The following is a 26,701-nucleotide window of genomic DNA, read 5'->3' as shown; positions in this document are numbered from 1 at the left end:
AAATTGCTGTTACCAGCACCAGATACGGTCCTACTGGTACGTGTAGACTGTTGAAGATGACGAGACCGTCCCATGTTTGTCAAGTTACAACTGGGAGATTCACTCCCTGCACCTGCACGGTTGTTTGGTGGAAAAGCGGATCTAAGATCGAGTAACAGCTTCTGCTGATACTCCTGCATACGTGCGTCCCTTTCTATGGCTGGAATTATGTCACAAAATTTGGACTTGTACCGGGGATCTAATAGTGTGGCAAGCCAGTAGTCATCATCACTTCTAATTTTGACAATACGAGGGTCATGTTGGAGGTAGTGCAACAAGAAGGCACTCATGTGTCTTGCGCAGCCATGCGGACCAAGTCCACGCTGTGTTTGTGGCATAGAGGTGCTAACCGTTCTTTCTTCCTCTGACATCCCCCCCCAACCTCTTTCAACTGAAATTTGACCATGGTCTCCCTCATCTGCTGAGTCTTCCATGTCCATGGACAGTTCGTCCTCCATTTCTTCATGTCCTCCTGCACCTTCCTCAACATCTCGCCTGCTACCATGCGCCCTTGTTGATCCCTGTCCCCCATGCTCCCATGCCTGGCGCCTTGGTGATGATGAACGTCTGGACCTTGGTGATGTTGTTGTGTCTTGCGCATATGAATCCTCCTGTAGTTCATCCCCTTCCTGTTGTCCCACCCCCTGACTCCGAATAGTGTTTAGCGTGTGTTCCAGCATGTAAATGACTGGAATCGTCATGCTGATAATGGCATTGTCAGTGCTAAACATATTCGTCGCCATGTCGAAACTGTGCAGAAGGGTGCATAGGTCCTTGATCTGAGACCACTCCATCAGGGTGATCTGCCCCACCTCTGCATCTCGTTGGCCCAGGCTATACGTCATGACGTATTGCACCAGGGCACGGCGGTGCTGCCACAGTCGCTGTAACATGTGGAGAGTTGAATTCCAGCGTGTCGCCACATCGCATTTCAGGCGATGAACCGGCAGGCCGAAAGACTTCTGGAGCGATGCAAGTCGCTCAGCTGCGGCGCTTGAACGGCGGAAGTGAGCAGACAGTTTTCGTGCCCTGTTCAGAAGGCCATCTAGGCCGGGATACTGTGTTAAAAATTGCTGCACGACAAGGTTCAACACGTGAGCCATACAAGGTACGTGTGTCACCTTGCCCAGGCGAAGGGCCGCACCCAGGTTTGCAGCATTGTCGCACATGGCCTTACCAGGCTGCAGGTTGAGTGGAGACAACCATTTATTAAACTCGGACCGCAGATCTGACCACAACTCCTCAGCTGTGTGACTCTTATTCCCAAGACATGTCAAGCTAAAGACCGCCTGATGCCGTTGCGCTCTGCTGCCAGCATAGTAATGAGGGGTGCGTGATTCCTTTTGCGCTGTGAGAACGCTGGTGGCCTGACCAGGCAGGCTTGGGGCGGAGGTGGAGGACCCAGATGAGGTGGAGGATGCAGAAGCAGTGGCGGAACTTGGACAGACAGAGGATTGACACACAAGTCGTGGGGATGGCAAGACTTGTGCAGCAGACCCTTCACCATCTATCACCATAGTTACCCAGTGCCCAGTCAGCGACATGTAACGTCCCTGTCCATGCTTACTGGTCCAAGTATCGGTGATGAAATGCACCCGTTCACACACAGAGTTTCTCAAGGAAGCAGTGATGTTGTGTGCGACATGCTGGTGTAGCGCGGGCACACCTTTCTTAGAGAAGTAGTGGCGACTAGGCATCTGGTACTGGGGCACAGCAACAGAAATAAGGTCTCTAAAATACTGTGTGTCCACTAGGCGGAAAGGCAGCATTTCGGTAGCCAACAGCTTACAGAGGGATAGAGTCAACCTCTTCGCTTTGTCATGGGTCGCAGGAAGTGGCCTTTTATTTGACCACATCTGAGGGACAGAGATCTGGCTGCTGTGTGTAGACGGTGTTGAGTAGGGTGCCCCTGGAAAAATGCAGGTTTGTGAGGAAAGTGCTGGCGGAGACATGTTGTTGCCTTCATCCAACGTTGGTGCTATCGATGTCTGAGAGAGCTGTACACACTCACTTGTTTCCCCTTCCAAACCAACTGACGACCTACCAAGCAAACTGCCTGTTGCGGTTACAGTGGTGGAAGTTGTGGGTGGAAAAACAGGTGTGACAGCTGTCCCCACAGTCCTAGAAGATGACGAGCGCGCGGATGCACTGGAAGGGGCAGGCGGTGGATGGTTCACTCCGCTAGGCCGCATTGCAGCACGGTGAGCTTCCCACCGGGCCATATGATATTTATTCATGTGACGATTCATGGAAGAAGTTGTCAAACTGCTGAGGTTTTGACCTCTACTAAGAGAACCATGACAAATTTTACAGATCACATAATTTGGGCAATCTTTTTCTATGTCAAAAAAGGACCAGGCTAGGCAAGGCTTAGAGGCCATGCGACCTGTTGATCCACCCCAAATAATGCTCAGAGGCAGAGTGGTGGCTGAGGATGCAGTTGTAGACGTGCTACCAGTACTCCGACTCTGTCCAGGAAGGCGCAAGGTAACTTCGTCATCAGTTGCATTTTCCTCCACCACCTCTGTTGACCTCCTCGAGTGCCTGACTGTGGGTTGACAGTAGGTGGGATCTAAAACTTCATCATCAATTGTTGTGTTTGCACTCCCCTCCCCCTCAGACCGAGCCTCTTCTTGCCCTGACCGAATATTTAAGTTGTCATCCCAATCGGGTATCTGAGTCTCATCTTCATCAGTATGTTCCTCATTGTCTATAACCACAGGTGTTACAGTTTGTGACAAAGGGTCAACATTATGCTCCGAAACTTGGTCCTCACGGCCTGAATCAGAGTCACAAAGGTTCTGGGCATCACTGCAGACCATTTCCTGTTCTGTACTCACTGTAGCTTGGGAGCAGACGTCTGATTCCCAGGCTATAGTGTGACTGAACAGCTCTGCAGACTCAGCCATCTCAGTTCCACCATACTGTGCAGGGCTGATGGAGACTTCAGAGCTGGGAGAAATCAAGTTTGATTGGGATGACAACTCAGAGGACTGGTGTTTTTTGGATGCGGTACTTGAAGTGGCTGAGAGGGCACTTGTTGGACCACTTGAGATCCATTCAAGCATTTTCCTTTTTTGCCCATCATCTACCTTTGTTCCTGTTGTTCGTGTCCGTAAAAAAGGGAGCACATCGGATTGTCCACGGTAAGTAGTAGACATCTTACTTTTGCTGGTAGATGGTCTATCTTCAGCAGATGATAATGGAGCTTTGCCACCTTCCCCACGGACAAAACCTTTTTTGCCTTTTCCACCACGCCTCTTCCCCTTTCCACCAGTATCTGTCATTTTGCCACTCATGTTGATTGCGACAAGATTGTGGACTGAAAATGTGGTAGTAAAAATTGAGAGGTGGTGTAGATTGCAGTGGTGGTCTAGCTTTATTAACAGCAGAATAATAAAGAATAAATATCCCTGACAATGCAACTACGGCCCTTAAACTGGCAGCAAAAATTGCTAGTATAATGGCTTAGTTATAATGAGTTGGAGTGTGCAATGCAGGCAGACGTGCTCTGCAAATGTCTTTGCACTAGTGTGACTATAGCAAAGTCCAATAGCCACGTTTAGGATGCCACTAGGTACACTGAGTGTTTGCTAGTATAATGGCTTAGTTATAATGAGTTGGAGTGTGCAATGCAGGCAGACGTGCTCTGCAAATGTCTTTGCACTAGTGTGACTATAGCAAAGTCCAATAGCCACGTTTAGGATGCCACTAGGTACACTGAGTGTTTGCTAGTATAATGGCTTAGTTATAATGAGTTGGAGTGTGCAATGCAGGCAGACGTGCTCTGCAAATGTCTTTGCACTAGTGTGACTATAGCAAAGTCCAATAGCCACGTTTAGGATGCCACTAGGTACACTGAGTGTTTGCTAGTATAATGGCTTAGTTATAATGAGTTGGAGTGTGCAATGCAGGCAGACGTGCTCTGCAAATGTCTTTGCACTAGTGTGACTATAGCAAAGTCCAATAGCCACGTTTAGGATGCCACTAGGTAAACTGAGTGTTTGCTAGTATAATGGCTTAGTTATAATGAGTTGGAGTGTGCAATGCAGGCAGACGTGCTCTGCAAATGTCTTTGCACTAGTGGGACTATAGCAAAGTCCAATAGCCACGTTTAGGATGCCACTAGGTACACTGAGTGTTTGCTAGTATAATGGCTTAGTTATAATGAGTTGGAGTGTGCAATGCAGGCAGACGTGCTCTGCAAATGTCTTTGCACTAGTGGGACTATAGCAAAGTCCAATAGCCACGTTTAGGATGCCACTAGGTACACTGAGTGTTTGCTAGTATAATGGCTTAGTTATAATGAGTTGGAGTGTGCAATGCAGGCAGACGTGCTCTGCAAATGTCTTTGCACTAGTGTGACTATAGCAAAGTCCAATAGCCACGTTTAGGATGCCACTAGGTACACTGAGTGTTTGCTAGTATAATGGCTTAGTTATAATGAGTTGAAGTGTGCAATGCAGGCAGACGTGCTCTGCAAATGTCTTTGCACTAGTGTGACTATAGCAAAGTCCAATAGCCACGTTTAGGATGCCACTAGGTACACTGAGTGTTTGCTAGTATAATGGCTTAGTTATAATGAGTTGGAGTGTGCAATGCAGGCAGACGTGCTCTTCAAATGTCTTTGCACTAGTGTGACTATAGCAAAGTCCAATAGCCACGTTTAGGATGCCACTAGGTACACTGAGTGTTTGCTAGTATAATGGCTTAGTTATAATGAGTTGGAGTGTGCAATGCAGGCAGACGTGCTCTGCAAATGTCTTTGCACTAGTGGGACTATAGCAAAGTCCAATAGCCACGTTTAGGATGCCACTAGGTACACTGAGTGTTTGCTAGTATAATGGCTTAGTTATAATGAGTTGGAGTGTGCAATGCAGGCAGACGTGCTCTGCACATGTCTTTGCACTAGTGTGACTATAGCAAAGTCCAATAGCCACGTTTAGGATGCCACTAGGTACACTGAGTGTTTGCTAGTATAATGGCTTAGTTATAATGAGTTGGAGTGTGCAATGCAGGCAGACGTGCTCTGCAAATGTCTTTGCACTAGTGGGACTATAGCAAAGTCCAATAGCCACGTTTAGGATGCCACTAGGTACACTGAGTGTTTGCTAGTATAATGGCTTAGTTATAATGAGTTGGAGTGTGCAATGCAGGCAGACGTGCTCTGCAAATGTCTTTGCACTAGTGGGACTATAGCAAAGTCCAATAGCCACGTTTAGGATGCCACTAGGTACACTGAGTGTTTGCTAGTATAATGGCTTAGTTATAATGAGTTGGAGTGTGCAATGAAGGCAGACGTGCTCTGCAAATGTCTTTGCACTAGTGTGACTATAGCAAAGTCCAATAGCCACGTTTAGGATGCCACTAGGTACACTGAGTGTTTGCTAGTATAATGGCTTAGTTATAATGAGTTGGAGTGTGCAATGCAGGCAGACGTGCTCTGCAAATGTCTTTGCACTAGTGGGACTATAGCAAAGTCCAATAGCCACGTTTAGGATGCCACTAGGTACACTGAGTGTTTGCTAGTATAATGGCTTAGTTATAATGAGTTGGAGTGTGCAATGCAGGCAGACGTGCTCTGCAAATGTCTTTGCACTACTGAGACTATAGCAAAGTCCAATAGCCACGTTTAGGATGCCACTAGGTACACTGAGTGTTTGCTAGTATAATGGCTTAGTTATAATGAGTTGGAGTGTGCAATGCAGGCAGACGTGCTCTGCAAATGTCTTTGCACTAGTGGGACTATAGCAAAGTCCAATAGCCACGTTTAGGATGCCACTAGGTACACTGAGTGTTTGCTAGTATAATGGCTTAGCTATAATGAGTTGGAGTGTGCAATGCAGGCAGACGTGCTCTGCAAATATCTTTGCACTAGTGTGACTATAGCAAAGTCCAATAGCCACGTTTAGGATGCCACTAGGTACACTGAGTGTTTGCTAGTATAATGGCTTAGTTATAATGAGATGGAGTGTGCAATGCAGGCAGACGTGCTCTGCAAATGTCTTTGCACTAGTGGGACTATAGCAAAGTCCAATAGCCACGTTTAGGATGCCACTAGGTACACTGAGTGTTTGCTAGTATAATGGCTTAGTTATAATGAGTTGGAGTGTGCAATGCAGGCAGACGTGCTCTGCAAATGTCTTTGCCCTAGTGGGACTATAGCAAAGTCCAATAGCCACGTTTAGGATGCCTCTAGGTACACTGAGTGTTTGCTAGTATAATGGCTTAGTTATAATGAGTTGGAGTGTGCAATGCAGGCAGACGTGCTCTGCAAATGTCTTTGCACTAGTGGGACTATAGCAAAGTCCAATAGCCACGTTTAGGATGCCACTAGGTACACTGAGTGTTTGCTAGTATAATAGCTTAGTTATAATGAGTTGGAGTGTGCAATGCAGGCAGACGCGCTCTGCAAATGTCTTTGCACTAGTGGGACTATAGCAAAGTCCAATAGCCACGTTTAGGATGCCACTAGGTACACTGAGTGTTTGCTAGTATAATGGCTTAGTTATAATGAGTTGGAGTGTGCAATGCAGGCAGACGTGCTCTGCAAATGTCTTTGCACTAGTGTGACTATAGCAAAGTCCAATAGCCATGTTTAGGATGCCACTAGGTACACTGAGTGTTTGCTAGTATAATGGCTTAGTTATAATGAGTTGGAGTGTGCAATGCAGGCAGACGTGCTCTGCAAATGTCTTTGCACTAGTGGGACTATAGCAAAGTCCAATAGCCACGTTTAGGATGCCACTAGGTACACTGAGTGTTTGCTAGTATAATGGCTTAGTTATAATGAGTTGGAGTGTGCAGAGGACAGGAGGGTACAGTGCCAGGATTGTGGGGCTCTGGGTAGAGGAATGGAAGCCTGCCTTTTTATTCCCTCCTAATAGGGAAATGCAGGGAGGAAATCCCTGACCTTGGCTACACAGACGCTGTCGCTGTTTTCAGGACCTGTCACCTTAACTCTGACCCTGCCGGTTTGAGCCCTTAAAAGGACTGCTAGAAAGTGCTCTCCCTAAGCTGTCCAGCGCTGTGTATGGAGCGCATACAGCTGTATCAGCGATAGGACAAAGGACGGAGCTGCGACAGTGATGTCTGACACCAAAGACGCAGAAGAGATAATGGCGTCCTGGAGGAAAATGTCCGGTTTTATAATGCAGGGACATGTGACATGGACATCCTATCACACATGCCGTTGCTTCTCTGGCTAAAAGTCCACTTTGCTGTGTGTGTGTCTGGGATTGGTTGACATGCTGGCCCGCCCCACTACACGCGCGCGCTTAGGGAAGGAAGACAAGGAAAAAAAAAAAAAAAATGGCGATCGCCATTATAGAAACAGCAGTGATCTGAAGGCGCTGTTCACGCACACTATACACTGAAATGTCATAATAGTGTGATTCACAGAGTGACTTACACTATTACAGCAGAAACCAAGCTAGGAATTAGCTGTTTTTTTGCTGCTAGAACCGTTCTCGAACGTTTCTAGAACTATCGAGCTTTTGCAAAAAGCTCGAGTTCTAGTTCGATCTAGAACAGGCCCCAAAATCACTCGAGCCTAGAACTGGAGAACCTCGAACCTCGAACCGCGCTCAACTCTAGTCATGACATCACAACAGGTCCTTTACCATCTCTTCTCCTCTGCTTATCTCAGGAGCTCAGCATTGGAGAAATGGTAGTGAAGGACCGGTTGTGATGCCACGAATATGTGACCGTAATGGGTGGTGCTCAGCAGAGGAGAAATGGTGGTGACGAACCTGTGATATAATCATTTACAATGCTGGGGGCATGACTAAGTTAAAAAAAAGAATTGTGCCTGAACTTGAGTGACAGTGACTGAAGCGAGCAAAAGTGCCGCCCCACATTTGCTTGGTTCAGTCACTGTCACTCAAGTTTTTTTTTGTTTTTTTTTTAAATCATGTTATTGATGCACATTGCATCATTTAAAACATATTAGGGCGGCTTAATATTAAAAAAAACTACATGTCAAGTTCCCTTTAAAGACTAAAAATGCACAGTTGTAAAGGAATTCCCATCAGTCAGGACTCATAGCAAATGTGCTGTTCAATATTAAAAATGAAGCTGAATCTTGTCTTCTTAAGATTTAGATGCCTGAAAGCTGTAACTTTACGATATGATTGCATATGCTGGTAAATTAAACTGAAATCATTTTCAGATATAAATATTTCAAAGAAGGATTGAGGCAGAAAACGCATAAATTTGGTCTTGTGGTAAAACATTTCCATAAATGAATGACTGATACAAAACACTTTTACACTGTGTCTAGAAACGTTTCTTACTAGAATTTAGAGCAAACAGCATTGTGTAAAACTGCCGCTATGATACCATGTTTGTGTTACATTTCCCTATGTCATTAGGCAAACATCTGAGACGGAAAATGAAATTAGAATTTTCCTTTTGATCAAGACATTTAAATCTTGAAATGTAGTAAGTTTGTCATCTCCCTTTGAACAAAACATTCGCCTGTAAAAATAGGTATTTCATAAAACACTAATTCTCACTCACTAATAGCGGGTCTGCTATTTTTAGAAGAAAGCCTCCTTCTATGAGCTCTACGAAGACTTGCCAGACACTGAAAGAAATAACTGTTTGCGATGCCTCGGTTTTCGTAAATATGAATGTGATTGACCTATATTCATGCAGACGAGTTTAAAGCATCCTTCAAACCAAATGCTAAATATGCCAAAAATGTGTGCCATCTGTTTTACAAGGAATTTTGCATAAAAGTTGAAATCAACATACTAAAAGGGCAACAGACTGTTTATATGACTGACCCAATATGATTTTATATGTGACCTCAACACCAAGAATATGCTAGGTAATGTTCCATGTAAATTAGTATCATTACAATACATATTTAAATTTGTATTTATTAACTTAGTGTAGACAGCGAGAAAAGGCTACAATGGGGATAGGACCAACCCTGCTGTCAACAAAAGGCCACTTTACACACAATGACATCGCTAACGAGATGTCGTTGGAGTCACGGAATTCGTGACACACATCCGGCCTCGTTAGCGACGTCGTTGCGAGTGAAACGAACAAACGACCGCTAACGATCAAAAATACTCACCATATCGTTGATCGTTGACACGTCATTCTAATCTAAAATTTCGTTGCTGCTGCAGGACGCAGGCTGTTCGTCGTTCCTGCGGCAGCACACATTGCTATGTGTGACACCGCAGGAACGAGGAACAACATTGTACATGCGACCGCCGGCAATGAGGAAGGAATTAGGAGGGCGGGATAGTCCGGCCGCTCATCTCCGCCCTTCCGCTTCTATTGGTCGGCCGCTTTGTGATGCCGCTGTGACGCCGAACGAACCTCCCCCTTAGAAAGGAGGTGGTATGCCAGCCACAGCGACATTGCTAGGCAAGTAAGTATGTTTGACGGGATTATGTATTTGTGTACTCTATGTCATGTGTGTTTTTTTATGTGTGATTTACTAAATAAAAGAAATTTGGTTTTGATACTTTACTGTGTGGTGATCCCGCCTTATGAGGTACGTTCTTTTTCTTCCTTGTCATACGTGTGATGGGGACTAACGATGTTGTGCGCCACGGGCAGCGATTTGCCCGTGACGCACAACCGACAGGGGCGGGTGCTTTCACCAGCGACATCGCTAGCGATAGAGTGTGCATTATTTTATATGGAGGGTTATGGTGTTGCATTATTTTATATGGAGGATTAGCGGATGGGCAGTATATGATATGGAGGACTATTGGATGTGCATTATTTTACATGGAGGGCTATGTGGTTTGCATTATTCTATATGGAAGACTATGGCCGCATTATACTATATTATGGAGGACTATATGGTGTGCATTATTTTATATGGAGGAGTATGAAGCATGCATTATACTATCTGAAGGACTATGGGGTGCATTCTATATGGAGGACTATGAGGTGTGCATTATTTTAAATGGAGGACTATTGGGTGCATTATACTATATAGCTGACTATGGAGCATGCATATAGGGAGAACTATGGAGTGTTTATTATACTATATGGAGGACTATGGGGTGCATTATTTAATATGAAGGACTATTGTGTGTGCTTTATTAAATATGAAAGACTACATGATGTGCATTACAATATATGGAGGACTAAGGTGTGCGTTATTCTATGACAAGGACTATGGAGTGTGCAATATTTTATGTGGTAGACTGTGGGGTGTGCATTATTTTTTTATCTAGGGCTATAGGTTGCATTATATTATATGGAAGACTATGTGGGGTCATCATACTATATGAAGGACTATGGTGGTGTATCATACTATATGAAGGACAATGGTGGTATATCATACTATATGGAGGACTATGCCGAGTGCATTATATTATATAGAGGATTAGGGGTACATTATATTATATGAAGGACTAGGACTTCATTATACTATACAGTATGTCCACCCATATCCTGTCCACCGCCATTAACTTGAGAAAGGTGGCAGCTATAGGCATAGAAATGGTGTCTAGGTATAGTAAGGTATCCATGCGCTACATAATGAAACCATCTATTGTGCCACCTGGTGGAAAACAACAGAGCATTTTTATCTCAAAAACTAAACGAGATAGAGAAAAAAATGAATTACAAAGTTGTAGGGCGTCATCAATTCAATACGAATCGACACCTTGCATACAGACATGCTATGATTAGAACGTGTAAAACTCACAAGGATGCGGACGTGAAGAGATACCTCATGGAGACCTTCCTACAAGTCATTGGGTATGGTGGCTGCATGGAGTGGCTTCCACGCTCACCTGACTTGACCCCATTGGACATCTTTCTGTGATGTCACATCAAACAGCAGGTGTATGCGACCCCTCCACCAACATTGCAGGACCTATGACGATGTATCACAGATGCTTATGCAAAGGTGTCACCTACCATATTGCACAAAGTGCAGCAAGATACAGTATGCTGTCCAGAGTCTAGATGTGCATTGCATCTGACGGTGGCCACTTTGAACATCAAAATTAAATGAGCGCCATATGCGTGACCAGTATTTAATGTTTTAGGGGGGTCATGGGTTTCATATCATAGCATTTCTTTATGCAAGGTGTCCATTCGTATTGAATTGATGATGCCCTACAATTTTTTAATTCACTTTTTTTCTCTATCTTGTTTTGTTTTCAAGATAACAATGCTAACTCCGTTGTTTTCCACTAGGTGGCGCTATAGGTGGTTTCATTGCCCAGCACATGGCTACTTTGCTATACCTAGACACTACTTTTATGCTTAAAGCTGCTGCCGTTTTCAAGTTAATGGTGGTGGACAGGATATGGGTGGACACAGTGTATAGAGAACTATGGGGAGTGCATTATACTATATGAAGAACTATAGGGTGTGCTTTACACTATATGGAGGATTATGCGGTGTGCATTATTTTTTATGGAGTGACTATGGGGTGCATATTATTATATGGAGAACTATGTGGCATTACTATACTATTTGAAGGACCATAGGGGGTGCATTATTTTATATGGAAGACTAGGGGTGCCATTGTGATTACTCGCTAATCCCGCCCACCGCACATTAGCTCCACCCCAGCACATGCCCACACGCGTCCCCCCTCCCCACACACGGTCCCACCCACATGCGGCTCCCCCCACACGCGGCCCCGCCCCCATGCGACTTCGCCCACACACGGTTCCACCCCCACACGAGGCTACGCTACCCGCACATAACCGCTCCGCCCACACGCGGTCCCCCCACACCCACCCACACGTGGCTCCGCCTACATGCAGCTTCACCCCCCCACGCGAGGCTCCACCTCCCACACAATACCACATGAGACTCCGCCCTCTCACATTACCACACAAGGCTCCACCCCCCACACATTACCACATAAGGCTCCGCCCCCCAAATTACCACACACTGCACTTCCTTTCTATGTAATTCAACCACTTCAACTAAAGGGGCTTTACACGCAGCGACATTGATAGAGATGTCCCTCTGATAGCACCCGCCCCCATCGTTTGTGCGTCACGGGCAAATTGCTAGTACCCGTCACACATACTTACCTTCCTAGCGACGTCGCTGTGGGCGACGAACAGCCTCTTTTCTAAGGGGGGCAGTTCATGCGGCGACACAGCAACGTCACACTGCAGGCCACCAATAGAAGCAGAGGGGCGGAAAGCAGCCGCATGAAGTTCACTCCCACCTCGTTGCCGGAGGACGCAGGTACAGTGCTGTTCGTCGTTCCTGGGGTGTCACATGTAGCGATGCGTGCTGCTTCAGGAAGGACGAACAACCTGCGTCCTAAATGAGAAACGACATTTGGGAAATGGACGACGTGTCAACAATCAACGATTTGGTAAGTTTTTGCATCGTTAGCGGTCGCTCGTACGTGTCACATGCAACGACATCGCTAACTAGGCCAGAGTCGCCAGGTCCATCTCACAGGCCGCAGAACAATCCGGACAACAATGCAGTAGCTGCTCGACAATAACAATATCGACAAAATCGTAGGATTGCTTATCAACAACAAACACCTGAGCAGATTGATAAGGATAGAGAGAGATATCACAAGGTTTATATCAACCGAGCGACAGAAAGAAGGGAAGCTGATATATATGCCCAGCGTCAACGAAGAATGAATTTGACACCTGCGAAAGTTGAAAACGACAATACCCGTCGACGTAAACTGCCACCACCTTCAAGGTATGCAGCAAGAATTCCAGAGAATATACCCAGTGAACACCACATGGGAAAGCGAGACGATATATATAGTGATTGCGGTGCATCTCACTTTTGGAAAGAAAAATTACACAGTGCAAAGTTTGCGTCGTGCTGCGGAAGTGGTATCATACACCTACGTGAATTACATGAATATCCTCAGCAGTTTCAAGCGTGGTTAATACAAACGAAGCAAAACATTTTAGAAAGAACATCAGAAAGTACAACAGTGCTTTTGCCTTTGCATCCTTTGGATTTCAGTCAATGAAATTTTACGGTGGCCTACCCGTTTTAGACATTCACCGACAAGTGTACCACCGTACATCAACTTCTCTTAGGTAAAAGACCAGAATACAATTAAATGTACATTTTTAATAACTTCCTGTTCTTTTTTAATAATTAAAAATATATTTGTGCTTTCTTTAGATCTGATACTCCTTCATATTCACAACTCTACATATTGGATCCTGAGTATGCAAACATTCAACGATTAAATAACGAGCAAAATGAAGGATGCAAGAGGGACATAATAAATACTGTTGACTGTTTACTCAGATATATCAACCCATTTACTCAGGCTTTCAAGATGATGAAGGATTTGATTGATCAGCGTGGCTACGACCAGCATAAAATCGAAATGTGGATAACAAAGGATAGACAACACGACCCTCGCCGATACAACTTGCTGACAGCCAATGAAGTTGCAGCCGTGTTTGTCTCCAATGATGGAGAGCCGCCGATCAAAATAGACATTGCCGTTCATATCATTGAGCAGTGAGGACTACAGAATATTGTGTACCATGGCCCAAACTGTGATCCAATGGTGTATCCACTCCTCTTTCAGTATGGTGAACACGGCTGGCAACCTGGAATACAGAAGCAAGGGAGAACTGAAAAAAGGAAAAGTCATGAAATGGAGGATGATGACGATGAAGAACAGTAAGATATCAGTCATGATGCAGGGGAACAAGAAAAAAAAAACCAGGAATGTGTCGATGAAGGAATTCTATGCGTACCGCCTTCAGGATTGACAGTCCTTCAACCAACTGTTACATTCCGGCAAGCTGACACAACAATACATAATTGATGCCTACCTAAAATTTGAAGCGCAGCAACTGGACTGGAACAGACAAAACCAAAAGAAACTCAGAGTAGAATTATATGTCGGCCTTGTGGATTATATCAACAGTAGGGCTGAACAACAAGATCTGAGATCCGGTCGCATCGTCATACTTCCCTCTTCTTTTACAGATGGAAAACGTGCCACAGAATTACCAAGATGTGATGACTTTGGCAGCAAAATTTGGAAAAAGGGATTTATTTATTACGTTCACTTGCAACCCAAAGTGGGAAGAAATTCAGTCCGGCCTTTTACAACATGAAACAGCAATAGACTGCCCAGATTTGGTATCTACCACATTCCACTTAAAGCTACAAGATTTACTAAATAACTTGTCTGCAAAAAAAGGAGGAGTGATGGGAAAAGTAAAGGCATACACCTACGTCATTGAATTTCAAAAAAGAGGTATTACATAGATTCATCTGAATGTTCATAACAGTAATGTTAAGAATGGAATGATTAATAATGCACATTTAATGCATCCATTTATTGTTTCAGTTCTTCCTCATTGCCATATGTTCTTAATTCTGGACGACGAAGACAATTTTCGAGAAGCTATCAATTGTGACAATGCTGTTTGTGCAGAAATTCCTGACCTGGATATTAACAATGAGCTTTACGATGTTGTCACCAGCTGCATGATTCATGGGCCCTATGGAGAACACAATAGAAATTCACCGTGTATGGAAGATGTAAAAGGAACCCGGTCATGCTCCAAAAATGTTCCCAAAGACTTCAGCAAAGAAACAAATATTAACATGGATGGCTATCCAGTATACTACAGACAAATATATGGGATTAAACTCAAGATTAGGGATGTGGAAGTTGATAGCCGCTGGGTTGTACCATACAACCCCTACCTCTCTCAGAAATACAACACATAAATAAATGTGGAAATCTGCTCTTCCATCCAGACCGTTCAATATATTGTCAAGTACGTGTACAAAGGACATGTTGCAGCCATTGTTCAAGTGAACCAAGCCAGCAACACCGACACCTACCACTGGGACAAGATTAAGACTTACATCGACCCACGATATTTGGCATTGCCTTAAGCAATGTGGCGGCTGAGAAAATGTGAGCTGTCTGCATGTTCCCATGCTATAGAAAGACTTCTGGTACACATACCTTTCCAACAATCAGTTTACTTTGAGGATGGAGCAGAGCATCGTTCTCTGGAAAAAGCTCAGCGTGATGGCACAAAACTTACCAATTGGTTCATTCTAAACCAAACTGATCTGTCAGCACATCAGTATTTATATTGTGAAATACCCTACCATTATGTCTGGACAAATAAGTTTTGGAAGACAAGAAAAAGAGGTGCTGACAAGATCCTTCCAAGAATGTACTCTGTCTCTCCACAAGATATGAAAAGATTTTCAAAGCGCCTACTCCTGATGCATATCAAGGGTAAGTCATATTCATCTAATTGAACGTTATAAGATCATCCTGACTTTTTTATAATTTTTTATTATTTTCTTTATGTTGTTCACAGGTGCTACATCATTTGAAGATCTCAGAACAGTGGAAGGACACACATATGAAATTTATATTCTGGCAGCAAGGGCAATGGGATTATTGCATGATGACTAAAGGGTGCTTTACACGCTGCGACATCGCTAGCGATATATCATCGGGGTCATGTCGTTAGTGATGCACATCAGGCGCCGTTAGCGACATCGCAGCGTATGACACCAAGGAGCGACGATCAACGATCGCAAAAGCATCAAAAATCGTTGATCGTTGACACGTTGCTCCTTTCCATAATATCGTTGCTGCTGCAGGTACGATGTTGTTCATCGTTCCTGCGGCATCACACATCGCTATGTGTGACACCGCAGGAACGACGAACATCTCCTTACCTGCGCCCACCGGCAATGAGGAAGAAAGTAGGTGGGCGGGATATTCCGGCCGCTCATCTCCGCCCCTCATCTGCTATTGGGCGGCTGCCTAGTGACGCCGCAGTGACGTCGATATGATGCCAACTCACCTCCCCCTTGAAGGAGGGATTGTTCGGCAGTCACGGCGACATCGCTAGTGATGTTGCAGCGTGTAAAGTACCCTTTAGATTGGGACAAAACCATGGAAGAAGCTTCTTTATTTAGAATGCCCGGTGAGCTTTGACAGCTGTTTGCTCCAATCCTGAACCACGCCAACATCACAAATGGACTTGATTTATACAACAAATATAAAAATAACATGATGGAAGACTTCCTCCTGACTCACAGTGAATGTGTGGCCGAGCAGCAAACACTTGCCGATATCCAAGTCTACTTACAACAGTTTTCTAAAGATTGCAAAAGTTGTGGACTACCTTCCCCATCAAATGCATATCAAATGTGTGACATTATTGATGTGGCAAGGGAGAAACATGAATCTGAACTACTGCAGTTTCTGATGAACTTAGAACAATGAGGCGCCTTTGAAGCAATCATGAATGCAGTTAATAATCCAACCACGTCACAAAAATGCTTTTTTTTATCTGGTGCAAGAGGTTGTGGAAAGACGTTCGTGTATAAGGCTTTGACATCTACTATACTTGGGAATGGTGGCATTGTAAAAACAGTTGCTCCTACCGGTTTGGCAGCTACATTACTAAAAGGTAATTTTAATTACAATTACTTATTATGTATTGAAGATTTTTTTTTGTTTTACGCAGGCGGTAAACCAGTCAACTCCGGATTTGGAATTTCAATTCATTTGAATGAGAGAACTGTATCAAGTATTAAAGAAGGAACATCAGTTTGCTGAGAGCTTTGGGATACTAAGCTTATTATATGGGATGAAATTTCAATGTCTCACGTTCATCTTTTCAATGCCGTTGATAGAAGCTTAAGTGTTCTCCTTCACAATGAAGAACCTTTTGGTGGGATCCTGATTGTTGTTGGAGGAGATATTTGTCAGCAAGCTCCAGTTGTACTTCATGAAAATCGCGTTAGTATTGTAGAGGTATGTGTCAAGAACAGTCCACCCTGGAAATCCTTCATGGAACTGAAATTTATCAGGAACATGCAAGTCAATCCTGATGAGGTAGAGTTTTGTGAGTGGCTGCTAACTGTTGGATCAGGAGTTGAAGATGGGAATCTGGTGGATTTTGTGAAGCTGAACAAAGTCATGCTGACTCATGACATCATGAGGAGCATATTTGGGAATGACTTGAACTCTCTCACTCCTGCTAATCTTGCTTCCAGCGCAGTACCATGCCCTAAAAACTGTGACACGCTGACAGTCAATGAACAAGTGTTGAACATGCTTGGAGGTCAGACTAAATCATACTTCAGTGTCGACAAGATTTCATCCTGTGAGACAGAAGAAGAAGGAGCTCAGTACCCCATCGAATTTGTACATTCCCTGACTCCTATGGCCCTTCCTCCTCATATGCTGAACCTTAAGAAAGGCTCCTGCGTCATGCTACTCCACAATCTAAATCCAAAGAAAGGACTGTGCAATGGTACTCGATTAATCGGAGAAACTCTTGGCACAAATCTCATCGACTGCAGTATTTTTTCTGGGGACCGTCGTGGTCAAAAGGTTCTCATTCCAAGCATACCATTCGACACTACCAAAAATTGTGATATCCCGTTTAAGTTAACAAGAAAACAATTCCCACTTTGTCTGGCTTATTCCATGGCAATTACAAAATCGCAAGGACAAACATTCGATAAGATTGACGTTCTCCTACCTGATCCTGTATTCACACATGGTCAACTATACACTGCATTCTCTAGAGTAACAAGTCGTAAAGGGCTTTTAGTTCAAATTATACCTGGTAGAAGTCAAGGAAAGATCTTTGAAAATGATGAAAATGATTATACATTCAATTGTGTTAATAGAGAAAATTTTACACTGAATAAAATGTATCATTAACACACAAGAGGTCTTTAGGTAACCGGACACTCCCATAATACACTTATAGCAACACTATGAAAAAATATTCTTCGTATAATATTTCTTCAAGAAAGGAGTACATAAATCCTGAATAATAAATAGTAATCTTTATTTCATAAATAATCACACAATTAAAAGGATGTGCACAGTAAACAGACAGACTATAGCAGCATAATATTGCACATATTGGAGTCAGTCCTGGAATAAAGTGACATTTGCTATTACAATAACCAAAATTATACTCAAACTGGCAAAAAAACTATGTCTAGAAAAGGGGCTTCAGTATCTAAATAATGGTTCCACCATGGAAACTTCTCTTTCAAGCCCCTATCCGGCATCTATTAAACATAGGGATCACTTTATAGCCAATCAGTAGTAAACTTCATCAAGATTAATCACAAAGAAATAACCAGAATTAAATCCGTTCTGTACTATGTGACTCTGAGACTGGTGGGTGACGGATCTGTCTCTTGCTCTGATCGTACCAGCTGCCTGTGGCACGGAGCAATCCCACCAAGAGGATATCTCCACAAAGCCGCATATTTGCTAAACTGGTCGATATTCAAGCTCCCATAACAGATCGGTCAGCCACAAGACCAAAATATAGTAAGTCACAGTGACTCCTAGACTGCGTACACTCTGTGCTTAGTAACCCAGTGACTAGTGGATGATGGATCTGTCAAACAACTAGGTCAGACCTTATTCCCAAAAGGGACATAAACCATATCAATTCAATGCAGATGAGCCGGTTGCTTAAAGCACGGACCATCTCCACCAAGGGGGATGTCCGTACTGCCGTGTGGATGCTAACCGGTCAACGTCCCGACTATCAAGGCAGATCAATCAAACACAAGTCCATAGTTTACCTGGGTACATGAATCAACATGCCGCTAGCCACTTACCCCGACGTACGTTTCGCGCCCAGCTTCAACGGGGGGCGTGCTGGGTCGTCGGAAGTGCTGGGTATAAATATAGCCAATCTGCCAATCAGATGATACCGGCGGCGCTCACGTAAGTCTTGTTCCTCCCTCCTTAAAACGTCACCTCCTGCCGGGCACTCGTGGAACGCAGTCTGCGTGTCAGGCACATGGAAGTGTCCGACATCGCAGAGTGCCCCACGTATTTGTGCTCAGCATTTTGGTTCCGGGTGGCTTCAGACACCATGAGCGCTCTACCCTGATCGGCAGATCTGTCTCTATCTACAGCTAAAAATTATTTTATATTACATGTATTCTCCTCAATAACTTTTAACCCTTCTCTATATTACGAACCATCAAATAGCCGGTGTCCCACATCAATATCCAGGTATTACCCTTATACAAAATCATACTTATAATAATATTATTCAATATACATCAGTTAGTATGCTTATTTATAAATACAAAATACAAAAATATTTAATTTTATTATACACAAAGTATACCCTAATTACTATTACTCAACAATAAAATATTCAAGTAGTTTCTCAAGATGTTGCTGGTGAATCCACACATCAATATCGCAGTCAAAAAGAGAAGAAATATGGACATCTATAAAAAAAGGAAACACAATACAATTAAAAAACAAGAAACAAATATTACCCATCACAACCCATTAAAACCCTACACAATATAAAAACAATTAAAAATAGAATTGACAAAAAGATCCAAATATTACGGCTAGTAGGTATTAATCACACCAAAGTCCTAGAAATTTACAAAAATGCCCCAAATCCTAAATTTTCATTTAGCCCTTGAGGACTCAAGGTGCCAAGCCTAAAAATCCATCGGCTTTCAACTCTAGCCAAAACTTTGCCTAGATCACCTCCTCTAATCCCCAACTCTACCTGATCAATGGCTTTGACTTTAAGAAAAGAAGGATTACAGTTGTGGAATTCTTTAAAGTGTCATGGCAATGTTTTAAGTTGTATCTTATCATCAGCCGTCTTAGCATTAGCAATATCTCTACAATGCTCACGTATTCTAATTTTCAGTTCACGTGTTGTTAAGCCGACATATAATTTCTTACAAGGGCATTCCCCCAAATAAAAGACTCCTTTTGAAGCACAAGTGAGCTGTTTTCTTATTGTGAACCTCTTGGACCCATCATAGTTGGTAAAATTTTTTGATTTTGTGAAATTAGCACAGGCTTTACAAAGCCCACAGGGGAAAAACCTCTGATCTGCTAAAGTCAACACCCTTTTCTGTTTTGCTTCTCTATCAAAGTGGCTATGGACTAATGTGTCCTTCAAGGTCTTGGATCTTCTCGCTGTAACCAGCGGAATGGGAGGCAAGATGTCCCTCAGAATTTTATCAGAACGCAAAATGTCCCAATGTTTACATAAAATATTTTTCATTTCTGCCCAGCGGTTATGAAAAGTTGTAATAAACCGCGTTTGTCCTCTATTAACTTCCTTTACCTTGCTATCTCCACTTGATCGCGACTCATTAGGAAACAGTAACGAATCCCTAGAGCAATGTGCGGCCCGCCGATAACCTCTACGTATTACTTTCTTAGTATAACCCCTTTCAAGAAATCTGTTCGCCAATTCCTTGGATTGTTTCTCAAACGTATCCTGATCTGAACAAATCCTTTTTGTTCGTAGGAATTGCCCAACCGGGATACCCGAAATTACTGCCTTAGGATGAGAGGATGCCGCATGAAGAAGGCTGTTTGTCGCTGTGTTTTTTCTGAATATGGATGTTGACAAACAACCATCTTTTTCTGCTTTAATGAGGATATCTAGAAACTCAAGTTCTCTACCCTGCTTGAATGTTAACCTGATATTTTGTTGGTTGTTATTCAGGGCTTGCATCACCTCATTAAGTTCAAGGGCGGAGCCATCCCAGATAAAGAGGATATCGTCAATGTAGCGCATCCAATTGTGGATGCGACTACAACCTGGGATGGCTTCATTTAGAAATATGTCCCTCTCCCATGCTCCTAAGAATAAATTGGCATATAAGGGGGCACATGCCGCCCCCATTGCCGTCCCTTGCATCTGTAGGAAAATTTTTCCGTCACAGGTGAACACGTTGTGAGTTAGTATAAATTCCAACAAAATCAGGAGTAGTTCCGCCATTGATTTCTCCATTGTACTATTTTTCAAAAATAAAGAAACTGCTCGTAAGCCATCCGTATGTCTGATTGACGTATAAAGGGACTCGACGTCGGCCGTGACCAGAATCATACTGGAACTAAGTTGAATACCGTCCAGTCTGCCTAGTGCCGACGTCGTGTCCCTAATATACGATGGTAACTCTGCCACAAATGGCTAAAGATAGTGGTCAATGATATTACAAATTATTTCGCATAAACCTCCATTGCCTGCCACTATTGGTCTTCCCGGAGGATCTGTGATGTTCTTATGTACTTTTGGAATTAAATAGAATGTGGCTAGCCGAGGATGCAGATTTTTGACAAAGTCCACCAATTTCTTGGGTATTATCCCTTGATCGAAAGACTGTGACAGAATTGACAGTAGATCAGCCTGAAAACTTGGAAGAGGGTTAGACGTCAGTTTTTTGTAACATTGCCTCATGTTCAGCAATTTGTAGGCCTGTCGTTCATACATGACAACAGGCCATACAACAATATTACCGCCTTTGTCGGCGGATTTGAAGACTACATCTGTCCATGATTGTAAGTCTTTCAATGCCTCCCTTTCCTTTCTGGACAGATTGGATGAACCTCGATATGTGGAAAAACAGTGCTCAAAATCCTGTGAAACCATTTTTGTGAAGATTTCAATAGCTGGACATATATTAAAGGCGGGGAATTTATTAGATTTCCTCAAAAGATCATGTGGAAACGTACTCACAGACTGAGGTAGGCTTTCATCCTCTAATGATTGCAGTACCACCACAGCCTCTCTTTCTTCTTTTGTAAACGAATCATCCAATTGATGGGATTTATTATATAATCTCTTGAAAAATAATTTCCTCGAAAACAGATGTAAATCTTTTATGGATGTGAACGTGTCTGCAGAACATGAAGGAGAAAAAGATAAACCCTTCCCCAACAGAGAAATATGAGGTTCAGTTAGAATATGGTCAGATAAATTGATTACCTTCAATTGCTGATGTTCACTGCTGCTATCCTTATTAAATATGTCATAGGGTCGTTTATTAACCTTCTGTTTATTTTTGGAACGCATATTAAACGTGTGTCCATGATCCAATGAAGTGCTCGCCACGCTAGAGGTCCCAGACTGTATAGAGGAGCTCCTAGAACGATTTTGGGCCCCTTCAAACTTTCTATTTTGCCAGCGGAAGATTTTATTATTTTCATAGTCCCCTACATCCCGAACAAACGTATTCTGTTTGTCTGAGCTTATTTCCTTCTCCCACCTCTCCACATCTTTCTCCAGAAGAGAAATTAAATTTTGGAAGGATTCATTATTCAGCTCCTTCTGCAGAGCTGATTGAATGGACTCAATCTCCTTCTCGATTTTATTCATAGTCATAGAGTTTTTTTCCACAATTATCCGTATGAATTCTAGAGAACAGGTGGTTGCAGCCGCAATCCACCTCTGGTTTAACCCTTCATCCTCTAAATCAAAGGAGGGGTAGATTTGGACCCTTAAGCCCCTAGGCACTATTTTCTGATCCAGGTAACTTTCCAAGGACGTACGTGTCCACCATAATTTCATCTTTTTATATAACATATTTTTATATCTTTTTGTCAATTCTTTATGTACCACACCATTATCCACATTGACTGTCCCATCTCGTTTAAAAAGCCCTGTAGCTTTGGACTGCCAAGCTGTAAACTTAGCCTCAAAGTCCATTTTGGATTGACCAATCTGTAATAGAAACAAGCAATAGAATTAACACACAAGAGGTCTTTAGGTAACCGGACACTCCCATAATACACTTATAGCAACACTATGAAAAAATATTCTTCGTATAATATTTCTTCAAGAAAGGAGTACATAAATTCTGAATAATAAATAGTAATCTTTATTTCATAAATAATCACACAATTAAAAGGATGTGCACAGTAAACAGACAGACTATAGCAGCATAATATTGCACATATTGGAGTCAGTCCTGGAATAAAGTGACATTTGCTATTACAATAACCAAAATTATACTCAAACTGGCAAAAAAACTATGTCTAGAAAAGGGGCTTCAGTATCTAAATAATGGTTCCACCATGGAAACTTCTCTTTCAAGCCCCTATCCGGCATCTATTAAACATAGGGATCACTTTATAGCCAATCAGTAGTAAACTTCATCAAGATTAATCACAAAGAAATAACCAGAATTAAATCCGTTCTGTACTATGTGACTCTGAGACTGGTGGGTGACGGATCTGTCTCTTGCTCTGATCGTACCAGATTAGATTATTTTATATTTTGATAGATCAGACATTTCTGAAATCAAATATGTGTATTTTTTTATATTTTTTAATACTTTTACAACTTTTTTTTACTTTTTATTGTATTTAATAGTCACCTTAGTGAACTTGAAGCTGCAATCAGCTGATCGCTTGTGCTAAATAGAGCAGTACATCAATTTTATTTGTGGTTTCATACAAGTTGTAACAACTTGAAATTCAATTTGTAGCTTGCAAAAAATAAATAAATTAACTTGCGAAGCACCATATCACACACTGCTGAAGTATCTGAAGTATAAGAGAGCAGGCAAATGTGATTTTGCATTAACGCCTGGACTTCCCCTCAAAGGGTTTTCCCACGAACAAAGTTAATTTCAAAGTTGATTTTAATCAATATATATTACAATAATAATAATAATAATAAGAAGAAGAAGAAGAAGAAGAAGAAGAATTTTCACAGTTATAAAAAAAATGTTCCTGTGCGGAGATAATCTAATTTGTGTGTCCTTGTTATGTACTGCGTAATAGCTATGTCTGACTATACAGGGACTTGGTCTGATAATACCACATCTCCTGGGCCGGGAAGGAAGTAAAAAAGAATACAGATACAGATACGGGATCGTATCTGATTCTTTTTTATGTAAAGCTTTTCTCTGCCTGTTTTTAAAAAATATTTTACCTCAAAGGAAGAATAATTTGCGATCCCAAGCTGTAATGGAAATGTGGTATGATCAGACCATGTTCCGTGCACAGTTAGAAACAGCCATTACACAGTACATAGCAGGGACACATACTGTATATAAAATTATCTCAGCACTGGAAAAAAAATGTAAACACATCCCATTGTATAAAGTATTATTCTATGATCTATTGATTAAAGTCAACTATAATATGAACGTTATTCATGGGGAAAAACCCTTTAATGCTCTATAGCTATGACATCTTTTGGATTATCATACCTTGTACATTGGTGGTCAGTACCTGGGCCATCAGAAATCTGTTTCTCAGTTGAGCGCAGATTGTACAGTAGAGTCAGTTTTTATGCCCACAGTCACTGGATGTCTCTCTTGTGTAGAGTGAAACCTCTTATGGCTCTCTTTTTTACCTGAGAAGTTTAAGCTCTAAAGGTAAACAAGGTTGTATAGCTCTCGCTCTCCTCTTTCTCACATCTATTTTCAAAGCAGTTGTGGAGGTTTAGCTTGCTCAGTTGCTGCTTGAGGTAATCAAAGGAACCATTTTTATTTATTTTATTTTATTTATTCTCAGCTGATGTATTCAATCTTCAAAAACCACTCCATAGGATGAACATGAACAGCCTTTTCCAGGTACAAAGTAATGAGCAGGAACACAAGTTCATAGGGTACTGAAGGGTTAGCTCGCTCAGGATGGTGTCCAGCTCTTTAATAAGAGTAAAGGGTGGTTTACACGGTGCGACATCGCTAGCAATTGCTAGCGTTGTCACGAGCATTAGCACCCGCCCCCGTTGGTGCGATATGTGGTGATCACTGCCGTAGTGAACATTATCGCTACGGCAGCGTTACACACACATTCCTGTTCTGCGACGTCGCTGTGACTGCTGAACAATCACTCCCTCAATGGGGAGGTGCGTTCGGCGTCATAGCGACGTCACTGCAGCATCACTAAGCGGCAAGCCAATAGAAGCAGAGGGGCAGAGATGAGCGGGACGTAACATCCCGCCCACCTCCTTCCTTCGCATTGCCTTTGGACGCAGGTAAGCAGATTGTTACGGCCCCTGGGTCTGTTGCACCACGTTCCCCTTCTTCCCCTTCTGCTTCTCATTTGCGTCGTTCCAGTCATTTGGGAACTTCTTAGCTTCCTGAGTCTAAGTCCCAATTTTGAGCTACTGAGTATGCTCACGGACTTAGACATTTCTGAGGCTAGGTGTGTACTCTGTTCTGAGCATGTCTGTGACGTGGCGTTACATTATTGGCCGTGGGGGATGTCACAGATGATGCGGGGATCACATGGTCCTCGGCATGTGACGTGGCATTACATGATTGGCCGTGGGTGATGTCACAGATGATGCGGGGATCACATGGTCCTCGGCATGTGACGTGGCATTACATGATTGGCCGAGGGTGACGTCACTTCTGTCGTTGCTCATTACTATTGGCCCAGGGTCGTTCCTGTTAATTGTCCTCCATCTTGTGGGCGGAGCCAAGTTTATAAAGGGCCCTGAGCCCGCCTCTCGGCGCTCAGTCGTTACATGCGCTTGTGTGGGAGTAGACGCTCCATGCGAGTTTGCATACTATCCCCGATACCAATCTCTATAGTGGTATAGGGTTAGGCAGGGACCTAGTACCGATTCGGGCGTCATTGTACCCGCTTCCCATGCTTTAGGGGAGTCGGGCTAGGTAGGAACTTCTCCCCCTTCACTCCAGTTTACTCTCTGCGGATAGCATAGAGAGTTCCCTGGCTCCTTATAGTGCGGTTAGCACATGGGGCTTGGACAGGGACTTGCACTTGAGCCATTTCAGAGAAAGCTATTGTTCTCTGTTATCAGCTGTCATATTACACTTCCTCTATGAGCACTATAGAGGTTAGTTCTTAGGTTTGCCTGTGACCATTAACAGGAGACTTGTGCATTCTCTCCTTTCCTAGGAGCATAGTGTATGCTTTGTTAATTTACTAGCTTACTTCTGTGAAGTAACAGAGGTATTTCCTATTCGTATGGGGCAGTCGCCCTAACTTATTTATTTGCCACCACATATTAGTTTATGCTAATACGGTACTCGCTGTGAATTAAACAGGGTGTGTCGTACTAGTCCTTGTAATGCTGTGAAGTAACAGGAACAAGTACTACTTCTGTAGTACAGACACCCTTTTCTGCTGTCACTAGCAGCAGTTGCACGGTGGGCCCTGAATGCCTGTTACTCATTATTAGTTATAATACCAGGCAGGCCCGTAACAGAGATGTTCGTCGTTCCTGCGTTGCCACACATAGCGATGTGTGCTGCCGCAGGAATGACGAACAACATCGTACCTGCAGCAGCAACGATATTAAGGAAAGGAGCGACGTGTCAACGATCACCGTTTTTGAACGATTTTGCGATCATTGCTCCTTGGTGTCACATGCTGCGATGTCGCTACCGGCGCCGGATGTGCGTCACTAATGACGTGACCCCGATGATATATCGGTGCGATGTCGCAGCGTGTAAAGCACCCTTTACACCACTGGAGGTCTGCAGGCCTCCAAAAACAAAAAGAATTTGAGACTACAGATCTCTATTGTACTTGAAGTACCACACCCCAAGGTAGGATATGTGAGCAGTTGTAAAGGTCCCTGATCAATGCGGGGAATCAAAACAGTAGTGCCACTGACAGGAAAGGCGAGCCTCCTAGCTGGTGGTATAATATAATATATATATTTACAAAAAGACAAACTTACCCCTGTTTTTATGGGGAGGAAAAATAAATAAATTAACCCTAATTCTAACAGTAAATGGACTAAACAATAAATAAAACCCCAGCAACACTTATACAACAAGAAATCTACGTCTTTATTTTGTCTTTCACTACCAGGAAAACTCCCACATATCTCTTGTCCCAGTGAGAGGGGTCTTCCCTTGGGCCCACAATGTTGCTTCCTCCCCTAAATGTGACCGGACCTAAACAGGGCTA

General features: G+C 43.1%; 1 pseudogene; it reads left to right on the top strand.

Annotated features, from left to right (window-relative positions):
* The first annotated feature begins 12,649 nt into the window (after positions 1-12,649).
* Positions 12,650-15,445, top strand: LOC142302408 (uncharacterized; annotated as a pseudogene).
* Positions 15,446-26,701: the final 11,256 nt, after the last annotated feature.

Source organism: Anomaloglossus baeobatrachus, chromosome 4, assembly GCF_048569485.1.
Source record: "Anomaloglossus baeobatrachus isolate aAnoBae1 chromosome 4, aAnoBae1.hap1, whole genome shotgun sequence".
Taxonomy (NCBI): Eukaryota; Metazoa; Chordata; class Amphibia; order Anura; family Aromobatidae; genus Anomaloglossus; species Anomaloglossus baeobatrachus.
The sequence above is the reverse complement of the archived record's forward strand: the minus strand, read 5'-3'. Positions and strand labels throughout refer to the sequence as shown.